The sequence below is a fragment of the Manis javanica genome, chromosome 2 (assembly GCF_040802235.1).
Source record: "Manis javanica isolate MJ-LG chromosome 2, MJ_LKY, whole genome shotgun sequence".
Classification (NCBI taxonomy): Eukaryota; Metazoa; Chordata; class Mammalia; order Pholidota; family Manidae; genus Manis; species Manis javanica.
This window is the reverse complement of record NC_133157.1, coordinates 34,728,949-34,744,952: the sequence shown is the minus strand read 5'-3', so window position 1 is coordinate 34,744,952 and position 16,004 is coordinate 34,728,949. Positions and strand designations below refer to the sequence as shown.

At 42.0% G+C, this 16,004-nt stretch overlaps 1 long non-coding RNA gene across 1 annotated transcript; it reads left to right on the top strand.

Moving 5' to 3' along the window:
* Positions 1-6,202: 6,202 nt before the first annotated feature.
* On the top strand, positions 6,203-14,144 carry LOC140844993 (uncharacterized). The gene is made up of 3 exons (XR_012123610.1): positions 6,203-6,326; positions 11,939-12,106; positions 12,888-14,144. It is a non-coding gene; the product is annotated as an uncharacterized lncRNA (long non-coding RNA).
* Positions 14,145-16,004: the final 1,860 nt, after the last annotated feature.

The following is a 16,004-nucleotide window of genomic DNA, read 5'->3' as shown; positions in this document are numbered from 1 at the left end:
TGTTTACTTCCAAGCAATGTGGACACTTAAAATGAAACCACTGATCACTCTTGTGTGAGCTGTGTCATTTGCTCTGGAATAAGAAGTTATGGGAGTGTTATTATTCCAAGCCAAGGGCCCTGGGAAAGTGGGGGACCTGGAACAGGGCCAGTCAGACCAGATCCAGGCATGACCAGGGGAAAATGGCAGGGTCAAGTACAAAGACCCCAGCTTTATACCCTGCAAAACTTGGGAAGTGCTACTCCCCACAGTCTTGGGCCTGATGTTCCAGTTCCAGAGTGTGTTCTGGGGCAGAGAGAACTTTCAACTGTGGAGAAAGAGGCCCTATTGACCAGGGCCTGAGAGGTTCTATCAATCAACTGAGGCTCGGGGCCCTGAAACCTCCATGGCTGACAATAGCTGAGACTTCCATCTTGTTCCTGCCACATGTCCAGTGTGGGTCAGCTGCACTTTTTCTCTACATTATTGTCACTCCAGGACCTACTCCAGTGTCCTTACAAAGAAGAGGAAAGAGACATAGAGAAGTGCAGGTGGCCTTTGGGGTCTGCCCAAAAGTGACATCGTCATTTGTGCCTACATCTTACTGGCCCGGGCAAGTCACATGGCCACTCCTGAGTTCAAAAGGCAGGGGTGTATAATGTTGTGTGTGAGTGGAGGGAAGGTGGCAGGGACGGAGCTGGGGAAGGGACCCGGAGTGTTTTGAACAATAACACAGTCTACCACAGAGGTCCTTCCTCACCAGGTTAGGCCAACAGCCAGGTCTGATTCAATTTCTTAGTAGAAAAGCAGTAGACGTTTCATGGTCTGGGAAGGAAGTAGAGAAATGAGAGAGGTGCTTGTGTTTTGATAGGGGTAGGGAGCGGCGTTGTATCAAGGGAGAGAAAGATCGAAAGGTTGTTATTCCTCTGAGAATACAGTCATGAGATTCCAAAGATGGTGTGGGCAAAACAAGCTCAGGTCAGGTCAGTGCAGGGAGGTAATCCTCCTCACTTGCCAGTTGCTGTGGTGGGCACACCCAGGCTGCTTTCTGGACAGATTGCCAGTGCTTCCCAGCATCAGAGCAAGATGGAGCCCCTGCTGCATGGCTCAAGCATTCTGCCCAGGCCAAGTGTCTTAGGCTGGTGGAGGTTTGAATTGGGATCCAGTGGGAGACAACTGGGGCTGTGAGGAGAGAGAAGGTTCCTATGCCCCTGTGATTTTTCTAAGCTAGTAGTAGGTAGGGCCTGAAGTCTAGAAGAAAGCAGTTCTGCAGGAGGACAATTTAGAAGGTGAGTAACTGCATAAGAAGTAATTTCCAGAGAAAATACTAAGAAGCTTCCATGGCCATGGGTAATGAAAGATACCCAAGATACTAGAAAAACAGATGAAATAGCTCCCTGTCCAGTCTACAGAAAGTGATTGGGCAGGAATGGACTCCAAGAGGATCATAGGCCTGCTGGGGTCATATGCCCACTTCTGTGAAGAAAAGGAAAGTTAGGGAAACTTCAGCCCCACCTAAACCAGATGGAATGGATTTCTCACAGGACATAACTGTTCCTGGAAGAAGTCTTCTGCTAGATGTCTCCTCTAGGGAGTTCACATGTCTCCAACAGGCTGTTAGCCCCCACACCACTCTGAGCACGCAGCAATGCCTCGCCCTTGGGCTGGGCACACACTTCGAGGTGTTGTATCCATCAGCCACCAGAGCCCAGTAACAACCAGTGGGGTGCTTTGTATGACTGACCTGTTAAAAAGGGGATTATCCAAAGTGACTAATAATTCAACAGTTGTTATACCCAGAGCAAAAATGCGAACCAAGAGGAGATGGTGATGGGTGCGGAAAATGTAAGTTTGTCAGTATGAAAAGGAATGGGCCAACCTGGGGGAGGTTCTGCTTGCCTCCTGGATGCCTGGCTGGATCCTCACTTTATGTCCACAGTACAGAGATCACAGCTCTGTCATGGGCTCCTGGTGTTTGTCTCAACTGCAAGCTGAGCTTCAAGCACGGTGTTCTGAGCAGGACGAAAGGGAATGAGCGTCACAGTGCTGCCTCCTTTTGCTCTCAGTGCCTCTTGGGAGTGAGAGACATATTTCTCAGAGATCCCTCAGCAGCTGTCCCTCGTATCTCCTTGGCCAGGATCGGCTTGTCTTCCCACCCCTGGATTATTGGCCAAGGGGAGCAGGATGGCAGGAGCTGGCTGCCTAAGCCAAGTCGAAGTGCAGAAGGGAAGAAGGCAGAGGCCACCAGCAGCAGCTGCCTTAAGATAAAACCAGGTTTTTGCAGTCGTAAATTACTAGAATATAAATTTTAAAGCCATTTTGTTTTTCCAATAATTGTCCCCAGCTACGCTAGGTGGACCCCTGTTCTGGTTAGGTAGTGGAACCCGTATCAACATCTCTGTCTGATTCCATAACGCAGTACTTTCCTCGTAATTCAGACAGCTTCGCTTCATTTCTCAGGCCTCTTCCCTAGTCATTTTAAAACTTAAATCCGTATCCAATGCAAAGTTCTCTTCTGCCTAGGCTAGATGAGTGTCACTAGTTGCTTAGAATAGAGAGGAATGGCAGGTATGGTCTCTTGACCCCACACAAAGGTAAGTCTCACTTCTCAATGAGTTGGTGAGCTTGGCATGGTGTCACTATTGGCATCAGTCACAGTCAATCATTAGGACATCTTTAGTACAAACTGTCGGACATTTGTTTCCATTAAGAAAATTGTCCACTAAGATCTCCTGAGTGACATTACCCTTAGTTATGGTTTGCCCATATAAGACAGGAGCAGGTAATCTGATTACACAGACAATGTGCCTTGGGAGGTGTGAGAAGGAGGGAAAGTCTAACAAGGGGAAGACAAAGGCTTCTTAGGGTTTGGTTCGAGCTGGGCCTGCTTAGAAATAGGGAGGCTCTGCTGGATGGGTTTGAGGAGAGGCATTCTAGGTAGATGGTAGAGCTTGAGCAAAGGCACAGAAGTGAGACAGCCTGGGCCCATCCCAGTGGTAGAAAAGTGGAGCTGATAAGTTGGGAAGGGGTGGTGAGGGACAGTGTTAGGCAGATCACACTTGTGGCTTTGAAGGCCACATCAAACTGGTGTCCACAGCCTCTGCCCTTGCCCTCGCTGACTGACCTGGGTAGCTCTGGTGTGCACAGACCTGTGTGCACAGCTTCTGTGTCATGAGAGACCTTTGAGATCATTCAGGGATTTCGTTATCTGTCCTTCCTTTCCCTCTGTCCTGTGAATATCTTGGACTCTATTAAAGAAACATTAACGGAGCCAGGCTGGGTGCCAGGCTTTTCCTGGGCCTGGCCTCCTCCTTCGGGGTTCAGCTCCACAAAGGGAAGGAAGTTAAACCCTCCAGTAACACTGATGGCCTTGACACAAAATCCATAGAAGACATTTATTTTCCCTCATTTGATTTAATGGCTTTCCTTCACCCTGGGCTGATGGGAGTCAAACCCACACACTCCCATAGAGGGCGCTCTATTTCTCAAAGGGACCCAGGGCCCTGCTCCAGGATCCTTCTCTCTCCCTCTCCCCGCCACTGTGGAAGAGGCCTGGGTTGTGAGCTTTGCCAGTTGAGGTGAAGCAAAGCAGAGTGATCACTTCTAGGGAAATTTCTTTCCCCAATCCAGCAATCTTGGAGCTAGCGGGGGTTGATCTCCACTTTGTACATACAGGGAAAGAGCCCAGAGAGCCAAAGTACTAGCCCAGGGTCATACAGCAAGTCAGGGCAAAGCCAAGACCTGGGGCCAGCTCTGGGCTTTCCCTGGCATAAGGCAGCTGGCAGGATGTGTGCTTCTCAGACATGGCGCCAGCCATGCAAGAGAGCTTCATGAATGTGGACACCAGGGGGCGGACAGAGCAAACTAGGTTCAGCATTAGATCAGACTGACAGGCAGGTACACCTGGTGGGGTCTGAGAAACAGGCATAAGGAGAACAGGAATCATAAAGTAACTGACACAGCTCTCCGCTTTCTGTGACCATTTACACAGTGCTTTGCACCTTGTTCTCTCACTGGCCCACAGCAAAATGGTGCACAGAGAGCACATGCAAAGTCTAAGGTCCAGTTAGAGTCTGGAAGTTAGGCTGGTGGGGGATAAGGGTAAGGTAGGAATCCTTCAAGTGGGGAGCATGCTGACAGCCCTACCCTTGGCTCCACCCACTCTTTCATTTTCCAAAATGAAGTTCACCATATTGTTTTCTCATTACAGAATAACATTGTATTCCCCCAAATACCTGGAAATAGAAACAAAGGAAAAAGTCACCCCAAATCCACATTTTATCTCCCTGCCTCTACCAGTGAATGCAGAATCCTTCTAGAGCCTTCTCTACTGATATCCCTCTGTATCTAATTGGGGCTGGGCCCCTCCTCTGACTGCCTGCAGCAGAGGCGGTTACCTCACTGCTCTGTGAGCAGAGGCTGGCGCCTCCCGCCTAATGGTTCACAGGTGGAAGCCCCTGTCTGGTGACATGACCAGGTGACGTGACTCTCCCTGAGAGCCACCTGACCTGTCTTCCCCAGACCCATTCTCCCCCTGAACTCTCCTGGAGATGTGAGCAGTTGCTTCACTGAGCAGTCAGGTAAGCATTTATGTTGGGCAGGACCCAGCAGGAAAACAGGTGGCCTATCCACATTAGGATAATTTGAAGAAGGCTTAATGAAGTGACACACAGAGGGTTGTAAGGAACCATAGAGAGTGCAGGACACAAGCTATAACGGGACTGCAAGTGGCCCTTAAGCACAAAGTGTAGAGGTTGCTACCAGAGCCCAAGGAGAGCTCTGTTAGGACCCCAGGTCCTCCTTCCCTCCCCCAGGTTTCCCCCCGTTGCTGAGCCCTGCCAGAAACTGGAGGACAAAGGAGCCTGTGTGGTAACTATACAGGTCAGCCTTCTGGGCAGAGAGCAAAGTGAGAGCCCATTTAGGGAGGGAAGTGGAACAAAAGTAGATACCAGCACAGCAGGCCAGGCCAATGCTGAGGGGGCCAGGAGCCAGGACAGTATCTGCCCACTCTTCACAGCACACGGCTCAAGACTGGACAGCCTCCCTGTGAAACCTCTGGAGGTGTCTCCTGACTGCACCTCCTCCCCACCTCCCTCTGCTAGGCTTTCCTCATGCCCACAAGTTTCAGTATTTCTCCCCACCAGCACCTGCACCCCTCCATGACCTAGAAATGAGCCCAGGCCCTCTGCCCTTCTTGAATCCCACAAACGTGGCCCTCCAGCTATAGTGCTTCAGACAGAAGCTCAGCAGGCTGTGCTGGGGCAGGCTGCAGCGGAGCCGTCCTTCCACCAGGCTTTGCTGGCTTCAGGTGCAAGGCCAGGCTCTCACCCCATGGGTGGGGGAGGTGGGCACCCCAGATCCAGCTCATCTTCCCTATCAGCAGGAGCCACCTAAGAGCAAGCTGCCTCATCACAGTGAGTATTCATTTTTCTTCCTGAAACAGCCCAGGCTGTCCATGGACAGAAGGTATATAATCCTCATAATAGAATGAATTTGATCATGTAGCTAGTGAAATAAAGCTATACCTGGGCGCTATTGTCAATATTTTTCCCATGATAAAATCTAACTAGCTATTGATACTATGTAAAAACGCTATCGATTTTTTAAAATCTTGGGGGGCCTGGCCATCATTTAACATTGTTTAATTTTTTGGATTTTCTTAGGTTTTTCCAGAGACAAGCAATAATGAAAACTTTGCTCTTCCTTTCCTAATATTTATAACCTCCTGTCTCCTTTTGTTGTCCTAGTATTGACTAGAACTCCCAGAACAATTTTGACCAACAGTGGTAGTAGCAAGAAACCTTTTATGTTCTTTATATTCTTTTATTTTAATGGGTATTTCCCATTGTTTTACTGTTAAGTATGACATGTTTGTTTTAAATATGACATGTTTTACTGTTGGTTTCAGGAGGCTTTACTCTGTTAAGGTAAAGTCAGAGAGTTTTTAAAAACTCAGTAATGGGTATTGACTGTATCAAAGATATTTTCAGCACCCATCTACATTATATTTTTCCTTTGACTTATAAATTGTGAATGTATTTCTTAATATTAAACCATCCTTATACCCTTGAAACAAATTTTATTTGGTCATGATGTATTGCTGCTAGATTGGATTTGCTGATATTTTTTTTAGGATTCTGGTGTTTAGATCCATAAATGATGTTGCACTATAGTTTTTTGTATTTGTTGTATTTTACAGGTTTTAGAATCAGAATCATTCCAGCCTCATGAAATGAATGGGAGAGGTTTTCTCTGCTTTCGAACATGTAAACAGTACCAGCATCATCTGGCTCTCAAAGGTATCATAGAACTTGCCTGTAAACCTCTCTGGGTCCAGCTCTATTTGGGTAAGTAGTGATGTTTTCCTGTTTTTTTTTTAGGTTATATTGGTTCATTTAGATCTTTTTTCTCTCTTTAAATAAATCTTAGTAATATGTATATTCCTAGAAAATTGCGCATTTCAGAAAAACTGTTGGTGGCAAGTTGTCAGTATTCTTTTTCTGAACATTTCTAAAGAGATTACATCTTCTTTTTGTTTCCTAATGTGGTACATTTGAGTTTTCCTCTTTTCAGTTTTTTTTATCATTAATCTACAATTACATGAAGAACATTATGTTTACTAGGGTTCCCCCTTCACCAAGTCCCCCCCACAATCCCCATTACAGTCACTGTCCATCAGCGTAGTAAGATATTGTAGAATCACTACTTGTCTTCTCTCTGTTGCACAGCCCTCCCCATTCCCCCCCTGCCACATTATACATGCTAATCGTAATACCCCCTTTCTTCTTCCCCGCCCTTATCCCTCCCTTCCCTCCCATCCTCCCCAGTCCCTTTCCCTTTGGTAACTGTTAGTACATTATTGGGTTCTGTGAATCTGCTGCTGTTTTGTTCCTTCAGTTTTTCTTTGTTCTTATACTCCACATATGAGTGAAATCATTTGGTATTTGTCTTTCTCTGCTTGGCTTATTTCACTGAGAATAATACCCTATAACTCCATCCATGTTGTTGCAAATGGTCGGATTTATTTTCTTCTTATGGCTGAATAATATTCCATTGTGTATATGTACCACATCTTCATCTATTCATCTACTGATGGACACTTAGGTTGCTTCCATTTCTTGGCTATTGTAAATAGTGCTGCAATAAACATAGGGGTGCATCTGTCTTTTTCAAACTGGGCTGCTGCATTCTTAGGGTAAATTCCTTGAAGTGGAATTCCTGGGTCAAATGGTATGTCTATTTAGAGCATTTTGAGGAACCTCCATACTGCTTTCCACAGTGGTTGATGTGGGAATTATATGGAATTATATATAAAGTATGAAAATTGTATGTATAAGCACTTTTGCCTTGATGGTTTGTTTATGGTTCATGATTGTAGTCAAGACAGAAACAGCAGCCAAGACAGAAAGAGTTTCTGTGTTCATTCACCATGAGGATTTGTTCGTTATCCTTCAGAACGTGAGAGTTGAATTTAATGAATGATTGTGCATGGAAACCCCAATATTGTTGTTAACCATTTTATCAATAAATATGAGAGATGCCTTTTCAGCACCACTCTTGCGCTGTCACGCCTTGAGTCCCCTGGCTGGTCCTTAAGATCTTCGACAAACAATTGCGTCTCTTCCCTCATCTGCGGGTCAGAGACAGGGAAGGGACCCGACAAGTGGCGCCGGAACAGGGACCTGAAAGATGGTCAAAACTAAGGGCGGAGAACCTCCGCTCGGCGGCACTTGCAATTCTAAGGCGGAGAAGCTCCGAAGATCGTCGATCCAGTAAGATTCCCGGGAAAGCGTACGTAGGGAAAAGGATCAAGACGTCAGGGACACTAAAATGGGCCAAACAGAAACTAAAGCAACTTAACCGGAGGATTATTTAAAATTACTCCGTGCCTTCCTAAAAACATCAGGAGTGAAAACTTCTAAAAAAGATTTTGCCCAACTCTATAAGTATATTAAAAAATATTGTTATTGGCTACCACCACAAGGGACACTTAAGCAAGCTGATTGGGATAATGTTTTAAGAGATTTTAAAAAGGCTCCCAGGCAGGGAAATGTCATCCCTGTGCCTGTCTGGTCTTTATGTAATTTGATCACTCTCGCCTTGCAGCCTTTGCAGACTCCCCCACTGTCTGAAACTAAGTCAGACACACAAGAGTGCGAGAGAGCTCTTAGATGATGTGGAAAGATCAAGTAGGCGATCTCCATCCCCACATCTACCTAACTCCTCTTCATCCTCCTCTTCCTCTTCTTCAGAGACCGAGAATGAGAGTTCTGTTCGCTCCTCTCATCATAAAAAATCCCCAGTCCCTGTTCCTGCAACGTCTGCCTGCGCGGCAGGAATACGTAAAGCTCAGAGGGAGGGTGATAGAGATGCTTATCTGACACCCTTAATAGCACCAGTTAGTTTAACTCCTTTTGGGCCAGGTGAAGATCCTGATTTTCCACAAGGAGGAGTTAAAGCACTTTATACACCTAAAGACATTAAAAGACTTTAAACAGGCTATTTCTTCATATGGTACTAATTCTCCATATGTTGTGGGTCTCTTGAGGGGGTTAGCAGAACAGGAAAGGATGATTCCTCATGATTCGGATTTGTTAGCTCGTACTTGTCTGGACTCTTCTGAGTTTTTACAATTTAAAACCTGGTGGTATGAGGAAGCAAACCCACAAGCTTTGAGAAATCAGCATGCCAATCCTCCAATTCTTATAACTGCTGAACAACTAGCAGGACAAGGAGACTGGCTGCAGATAGAGAGACAAGTTAGATATGAAGACATAGCAGTAACACAAGTACGTTTGTGTTGCTTAAAAGCCTGGGAGAAAATACAAGCAGCTGGAAAGCCTGTCTTGCCATTTAGTAAACTTTAACAAGGGCTTAATGAGTCCTGTGTTGACTTTGTTGCGAGATTGCAAGATAATTTGAGAAAGACAGTAACACATCCAGAGTTGAGAGATATGTTGTTACAGATGCTAGCCTATGATAATGCAAATATAGAGTGTCAGAGAGTTCTTAGACCTTTAAAAGCCGCAGGAGCTAAGATAGAAGATTATATCAAAGCCTGTGCTGATATAGGTTCTCCTACATATCAAGCTAATTTACTAGCAACTGCTATGAAAGTCAAGGAGAAATGCAAGAAATTTAAAGTGTTTTAGTTGTGGCAGACAAGGGCATATGAAAAAAGACTGCCGATTGCAGAAGAGAACAAAAGAGTCAAATTTTAAAGATAAACTGCCATCTGTTTGCCCAAAATGTAAAAAAGGGAGACATTGGTCTAATGAATGTTGTTCAAAATTTGATAAAGATAGTAATCCTATCAATGAATCTCAGCCTTTAAACCTCCAATCGGGCCAGCCTCTGAGGCCCTAGAAAATAATACAGAGGCATCCTCTCCAAGTAAAAGAACATGGCATGATTTACAAGCTGCAACTAAAGGAAGTGCTGCTGTAGATCTTGCCTCTTCTCAATCTGTATATTTACACCCATCACAAGAAGTTCAATTACTTAGTACAGGAATTTTTGGTCCTTTACCAGCTAATTCTGTAAGATTAATTTTAGGCCGTAGTAGCTGGACTCTAAAAAGATTAATAATAAGACCTAGAGTTATTGATCAAGATTATATAGGTGAGATTAAAATAATAGTGTCATCTGATAAGGAATTATATATACCTCAAGGAGAAAGAATTGCTCAATTACTTTTACTTCCCTATCTTCCACCTTCAACAACACCTTATGAGAGAGGACAAGGTGGATTTAGAAGTACAGATAAACAAATATAGCTTAATACAAAAATTACATCAGATAGACCTCAATGCAAGATCAGTATTCAAGGCAAGTCTTTTACAAGATTGTTAGATACAGGAGCTGATGTATCTGTAATTGCTCTTAAATATTGGCCAAAAAATTGGCCCAAACAAGAGAAGCATATTCAAGTTTCAGGTATTGGTACAGCTTCTCAAGTATGGCAAAGTTCAGCTACCTTGCATTGTCTTGGTCCTGAAAAACAATTAGCTTTGTTAAAACCTTTAATTGTTAATGTAGCAATTAATCTCTGGGGATGAGATTTAATGCAACAATGGCATACTACATTGTCTTTTAATGAGCCTTCATCAGTTCAGTCTTTTTCTTAGAGGTCATTGATAAACAGCAGCCAGCTCCTATACCATTACAGTGGACCACTGAGACGCCTGTTTGGGTGGATAAATGGCCCCTCAATAAGGAAAAATTGGCAGCCCTACACACATTAGTTCAAGAGCAACTTCAGCTAGATAAGTTAGAATTTTGCACGAGTCCATGGAATTCTCCTGTATTTGTTATAAAAAAGAAATCAGGAAATTGGAGACTTTTACAAGATTTAAGACAAATTAATGCAGTTCTTAAACCTATGGGACCTTTGCAACAAGGCCTCCCTTCTCCAACTATGGTTCCAAAAGACTGGAACATGGCTATAATTGATCTTAAAGATTGTTTTTTTACAACTCCTTTAGCTATAATGGACAGGGAAAAGTTTGCTTTTACTGTCCCTTCTTTAAAAACTAAACCCTCCTTACAACCTTACATTGACAAAGTAGCCTCCATTATCCTTAAAGGACGACAGAGACTAAGACAGATGATTGGTCAAGACCCTCACTCTATTATTGTTCCTTTATCTAAACAAAATATTATGCAAGTATTTCAACAAAATACTCATTGGCAAATTGCACTTTCGAATTATTTAAGAAATATTCACTGTCATTATGCTAAGAATAAGTTATTTTCATTTTTTCAGCACCATCAGTGGATCCTTCCTCAAAAAACTTCTCCTAATCCATTATTAAATACTGTTACCTGTTTTACAGATGGTACAAAATCTTTTAAAGCAGCCTATATAACTTGTTTTGGTTTGTCAAAAACTTTTCAAACATATTTTACTTCTGCACAACAAAATGAGTTATATGCTGTGTTACAAGCTTTGCAAGATTTTCCAGGTCCTGTCAATATTGTTACTGACTCTGCTTATGCTGCTTTTTCTGTTCCTCTCTTAGAAACTGCAACATTGGGCACCGTACAATCTCCTATTAATACTTTATTTTCTCAGTTACAGGTGTGTATCCGTTAACATCTACATCCCTTCTTCATTACTCATATATGATCCATTCTAATTTACCAGGTCCTTTATCATATTATAATGATAAAGTAGACAAGCTTGTTTCTTTAGTTACTTACTCACCAGCTGAACGATATCACGACCTGACTCATGCTCCTTCTTTCACCTTACAGAAGCGTTTTTCTCTTTCTGCAACTGAAGCTCACAATATCTTGAATTCTTGTCCAACCTGTTCTCAAATTAATTCTCCTCGTTTGCAAGCAAGAACTGTTCCCAGGGGAACACGTCCTAATGCTCTATGGCAAATAGATGTTACTATTGTTCCTGAATTTGAAACTCTTAAGCATGTTCGTGTTTCTATTGATACTTATTCTTCCGCTTCGTGGACAACAGCTTTACCAGGAGAACGATCTCATCATATTATCACTCATCTTTTACAAGCATTTGCCATACTAAGTGTTCCTGCCACCATAAAAACTGACAACGCTCCAGTTTACCTCTCCTCTACGCTAAAAAGATTTTTTCAGCTGTATAATATTATTCATAAAACAAGCATTCCTTATAATTCTACAGGTCAAGCTCTAATTGAACGTCGTCATCTTACTCTTACGCATTATTTGTTAAAACAAAAAGGGGGATTACTCCCAGATATGATAAAATTAACAGCAAATCAACGCTTAATGCATGCTTTACATGTTCTTAATTTTGATCTTTTCAAAAGTGATGGACGATCAGCTATAGAAATACATTTTTCTGACAATGTTTCTTTTCCTGAAACAACAGCAGTTCCTGTATGGTGGTCTCTACTAAGTTCTTCACAGTAGTATAAAGGTCATATCAAAGTGTGGGGCAAAGGGTTTGTTTGTGTCATTACAGAGGATCAATGCTTGATTTGGCTACCCAGAAAAAGAATTAAGATATGATATGAAGAAGAACTTCCAATATCAACATCCTCAGAAAGAGCTGCTCCAGAAGATGGCTACCAACAAACTTCATCACTGGAATGAAGCTTCCTGGATAGTGAAGTTTCTACTTCTAATTTTGGTAATAACATTCATACATACACACACTGCACAAGCTTGCACTATTACAGCTAGTGTGAGCAGTCCTCCATATTTAGGCCGAGGAGTAGTCCTTCAGTGTGTATCCACCTGTTCTACTCCTGTAAGTCCTATAGTATAGAAAAAAGATGGCAAAGTGATATATAGACAAAAGTATGGAGGAAAGCTTGGATAGAATAATGCAACTGATCAGTCTAAAAGGGATAATACTCGCTATGATATTTATAAAACAGTTTTCACCAGAAATGATATTGGCAATTATTCTTGTGAGAAATATCAAAAAGGATCTCCTGATATATTATATAAAAGTAGTTATGTCTACTTAGACATATCACTGTCTCCAGAGTGAGAATTTTCTTCACCTAATATGTGGCTACAACTTGCAAGTCGAGAACTGAACAAGTCATCTTTTTGTGTAGCAGGAGATTCCTCTATTAGTGGATTATTAAAGAAGAATTTAATAAGTATAGGACTCCCTTTTTCTGTTTTCACTAATATCTCAGGAATAAACATTACTCCTAAAGTTCTTACTCGTGAAGTTCAATTGAACTTACCTGTCAGTACTACTATAGTTTCTGAATGTATATGCATTAATTGCACTCATATTCCTTCTTACTGTAATTCTACTATTCGTGTAAAATGGCCTTTTAGATATAGACTTCCAAATGGCTGGGTATTTTTATGCAATAACAAAACATATCAAGCCTTTTCTTCACATTATCAAGGTGTTTGTGGAGTAAGACGTATTCTTCCTGCTCTTATAGACCATCCTGGATATAAGCACAGACAGATTTCTCGAGCCCTGTCACCTGATTGCGATGACAACTTGAAGTTGTTGGATCCTGTTGTTGTAGCTGTCGCTGCTGCACTCATCTTACCAGTTCCAAGACTCATTGTAAGAATGCAGAATGAAATATCCAAGATGGCCTGTGCATATAGTAAAACAACAAATCTGACTGCTTCTGTTTTATCTGAACTCAACCAAGAACTGGGAGAAGTACGAGTTGCAGTACTTCAAGACCGCGCTACTATAGACTCTATTGTTAAAAGAACATATGGGATGTGAACAGTTTCCAGGCATGTGTTGTTTTAATTTGTCTGACTTTTCTCAAACTATTCACAATCAAATAGACAATATTCATCATATTATTGATAAGTTTTCTCAAATGCCTGAATTACCTAAATAGTTTTCTTGGTTTCACTAGATTTAGCCAGTAATTGTAGGCCTGTTTCTTTTGTGTATTTGCCTTCCAGTCTTGATAGCCTGGATGCGTCATATAGTCACCAGTTTGTTGAAACCAATGCATGCTTATGCTACTTTCCTGGAAGTAACGTCTAAAAAATAATGTTCTTTGTTTGCATTGTTACTCATGAAAGTCCGTGCACTAAATCTTTGTATTTTGTGATTTCTATGATTAAGGCTGGACATAAGAGTGAGAGTATGAAAACAAACATCAGTCTACTCCTAATGCCTCCTTTTTCCACACGTTCTCTCCCTATGTGGCCCCAAGAGATAGCTAGTTAGCCAGAGACGGGTAAGGTTCCTCATGGGAGGAACAACCTAAGACAGGCACAGTCATAAAGGGTCAACAAGTGAAGAGGTGGGGGCCAACTGAGGCGAGGCTTAGAACCTCATACCCCCACTTACATGAGGCATTCTCTGCTGCTTTTGTCCAGTTAAGTTGATATTTAAAAAATTAAGAACAGATCTTTCACTTGAGTTACAACAATCATTATCTTGAAGCCTTTTAAAAACAAAAAGGGGGAAATGTGGGAATTATATGGACTTATATATAAAGTATGAAAATTATATGTATAAGCACTTTTGCCTTGATGATTTGTTTATGGTTCATGATTGTAGTCAAGACAGAAACAGTAGCCAAGACAGAAAGAGTTTCTGTGTTCATTCACCATGAGGATTTGTTCGTTATCCTTCAGAAAGTGAGAGTTGAACTTAATTAATGATTGTGCATGGAAACCCCAATATTGTTAACAACCATTTTATCAATAAATATGAGAGATGCCTTTTCAGCACCACTCTTGCGCTGTCACGCCTTGAGTCCCCTGGCTGGTCCTTAAGATCTTCGATGAACAATCGCGTCTCTTCCCTCATCTGCGGGTCAGAGACAGGGAAGGGACCCGACAGGTTGAACTAGTTTACATTCCCACCGGCAGTGTAGGAGGGTTCCCCTTTCTCCACAACCTCGGCAACATTTGTTGTTGTTTGTCTTTTGGATGGTGGCGATCCGTACTGGTGTGAGGTGATACCTCACTGTGGTTTTAATTTGCATTTCTCTGATAACTAGCAATGTGGAGCATCTTTTCATGTGTCTGTGGGCCATATGAATTTCTTCTTTGGAGAACAGTCTGCTCAGCTCCTCTGCCCATTTTTTAAGTGGATTATTTGCCTTTTGTTTGTTGAGGTGTGTGAGATATATTTTGGATGTCAAGCCTTTATCGGATCTGTCATTTACGAATATATTCTCCCATACTGTAGGGTACCTTTTTGTTCTATTGATGGTGTCCTTTGCTGTACAGAAGCTTTTCAGCTTGATGTAGTCCCACTTGTTCATTTTTGCTTTCGTTTTCCTTGCCCGGGGAGATATGTTCATGACGAAGTCACTCAAGTTTCTGTCTAAGAGATTTTTGCCTATGATTTTTTCTAAGAGTTTTATGGTTTCATGACTTACATTCAGGTCTTTGATCCATTTTGAATTTACTTTTGTGTATGGGCTTAGACAGTGATCCAGTTTCATTCTCTTACATGTAGCTGTTTAGTTTTGCCAGCACCATCTGTTGAAGAGACTGTCATTTCCCCATTGTATGTCCGTGGCACCTTTATCGTATATTAATTGACCATATATGTTTGGGTTAATGTCTGGAGTCTCTATTCTGTTCCACTGGTCTTTGGATCTTTTCTTGTTCCAGTACCAAATTGTCTTGATTACTATGGCTTTGTAGTAGAGCTTGAAGTTGGGGAGTGAGATCCCCCTACTTTATTCTTCTTTTTCAGGATTGCTTTGGCTATTCGGGGTCTTTGGTGTTTCCATATGAATTTTTGAATTATTTGCTCCAGTTCATTGAAGAATGTTGCTGGTAATTTGATAGGGATTGCATCAAATCTGTATATTGCTTTGGGCAGGATGGCCATTTTGATGATATTAATTCTTCCTAGCCATGAGCATGGGATGAGTTTCCATTTGTTAGTGTCCCCTTTAATTTCTCTTAAGAGTGACTTGTAGTTTTCAGGGTATAGGTCTTTCACTTCTTTGGTTAGGTTTATTCCTAGGTATTTTATTCTTTTTGATGCAATTGTGAATGGAATTATTTTTGTGATTTTTCTTTCTGCTAGTTCATTGTTAGTATATAGCAATGCAACAGATTTCTGTGTGTTAATTTTGTATCCTGCGACTTTGCTGTATTCCGATATCAGTTCTAGTAGTTTTGAAGTGGAGTCTTTAGGGTTTTTTTATGTACAATATCATGTCATCTGCAAATAGTGACAGTTTAACTTCTTGTTTACCAATCTGGATTACTTGTATTTCTTTGTTTTGTCTAATTGCCATGGCTAGGACCTCCAGTACTATGTTGAATAACAGTGGGGAGAGTGGGCATCCCTGTCTTGTTCCCAATCTCAGAGGAAAACCTTTCAGCCTCTTGCTGTTCAGTATGATGTTAGCTGTGGGTTTATAATATATGGCTTTTATTATGTTGAGGTACTTCCCCTCTATGCCCATTTTGCTGAGAGTTTTTATCATGAATGGATGTTGAATTTTGTCAAATGCTTTTTCAGCATCTATGGAGATGATCATGTGGTTTTTGTCTTTCTTTTTGTTGATGTGATGGATGATGTTGATGGATTTTTGAATGTTGTACCATCC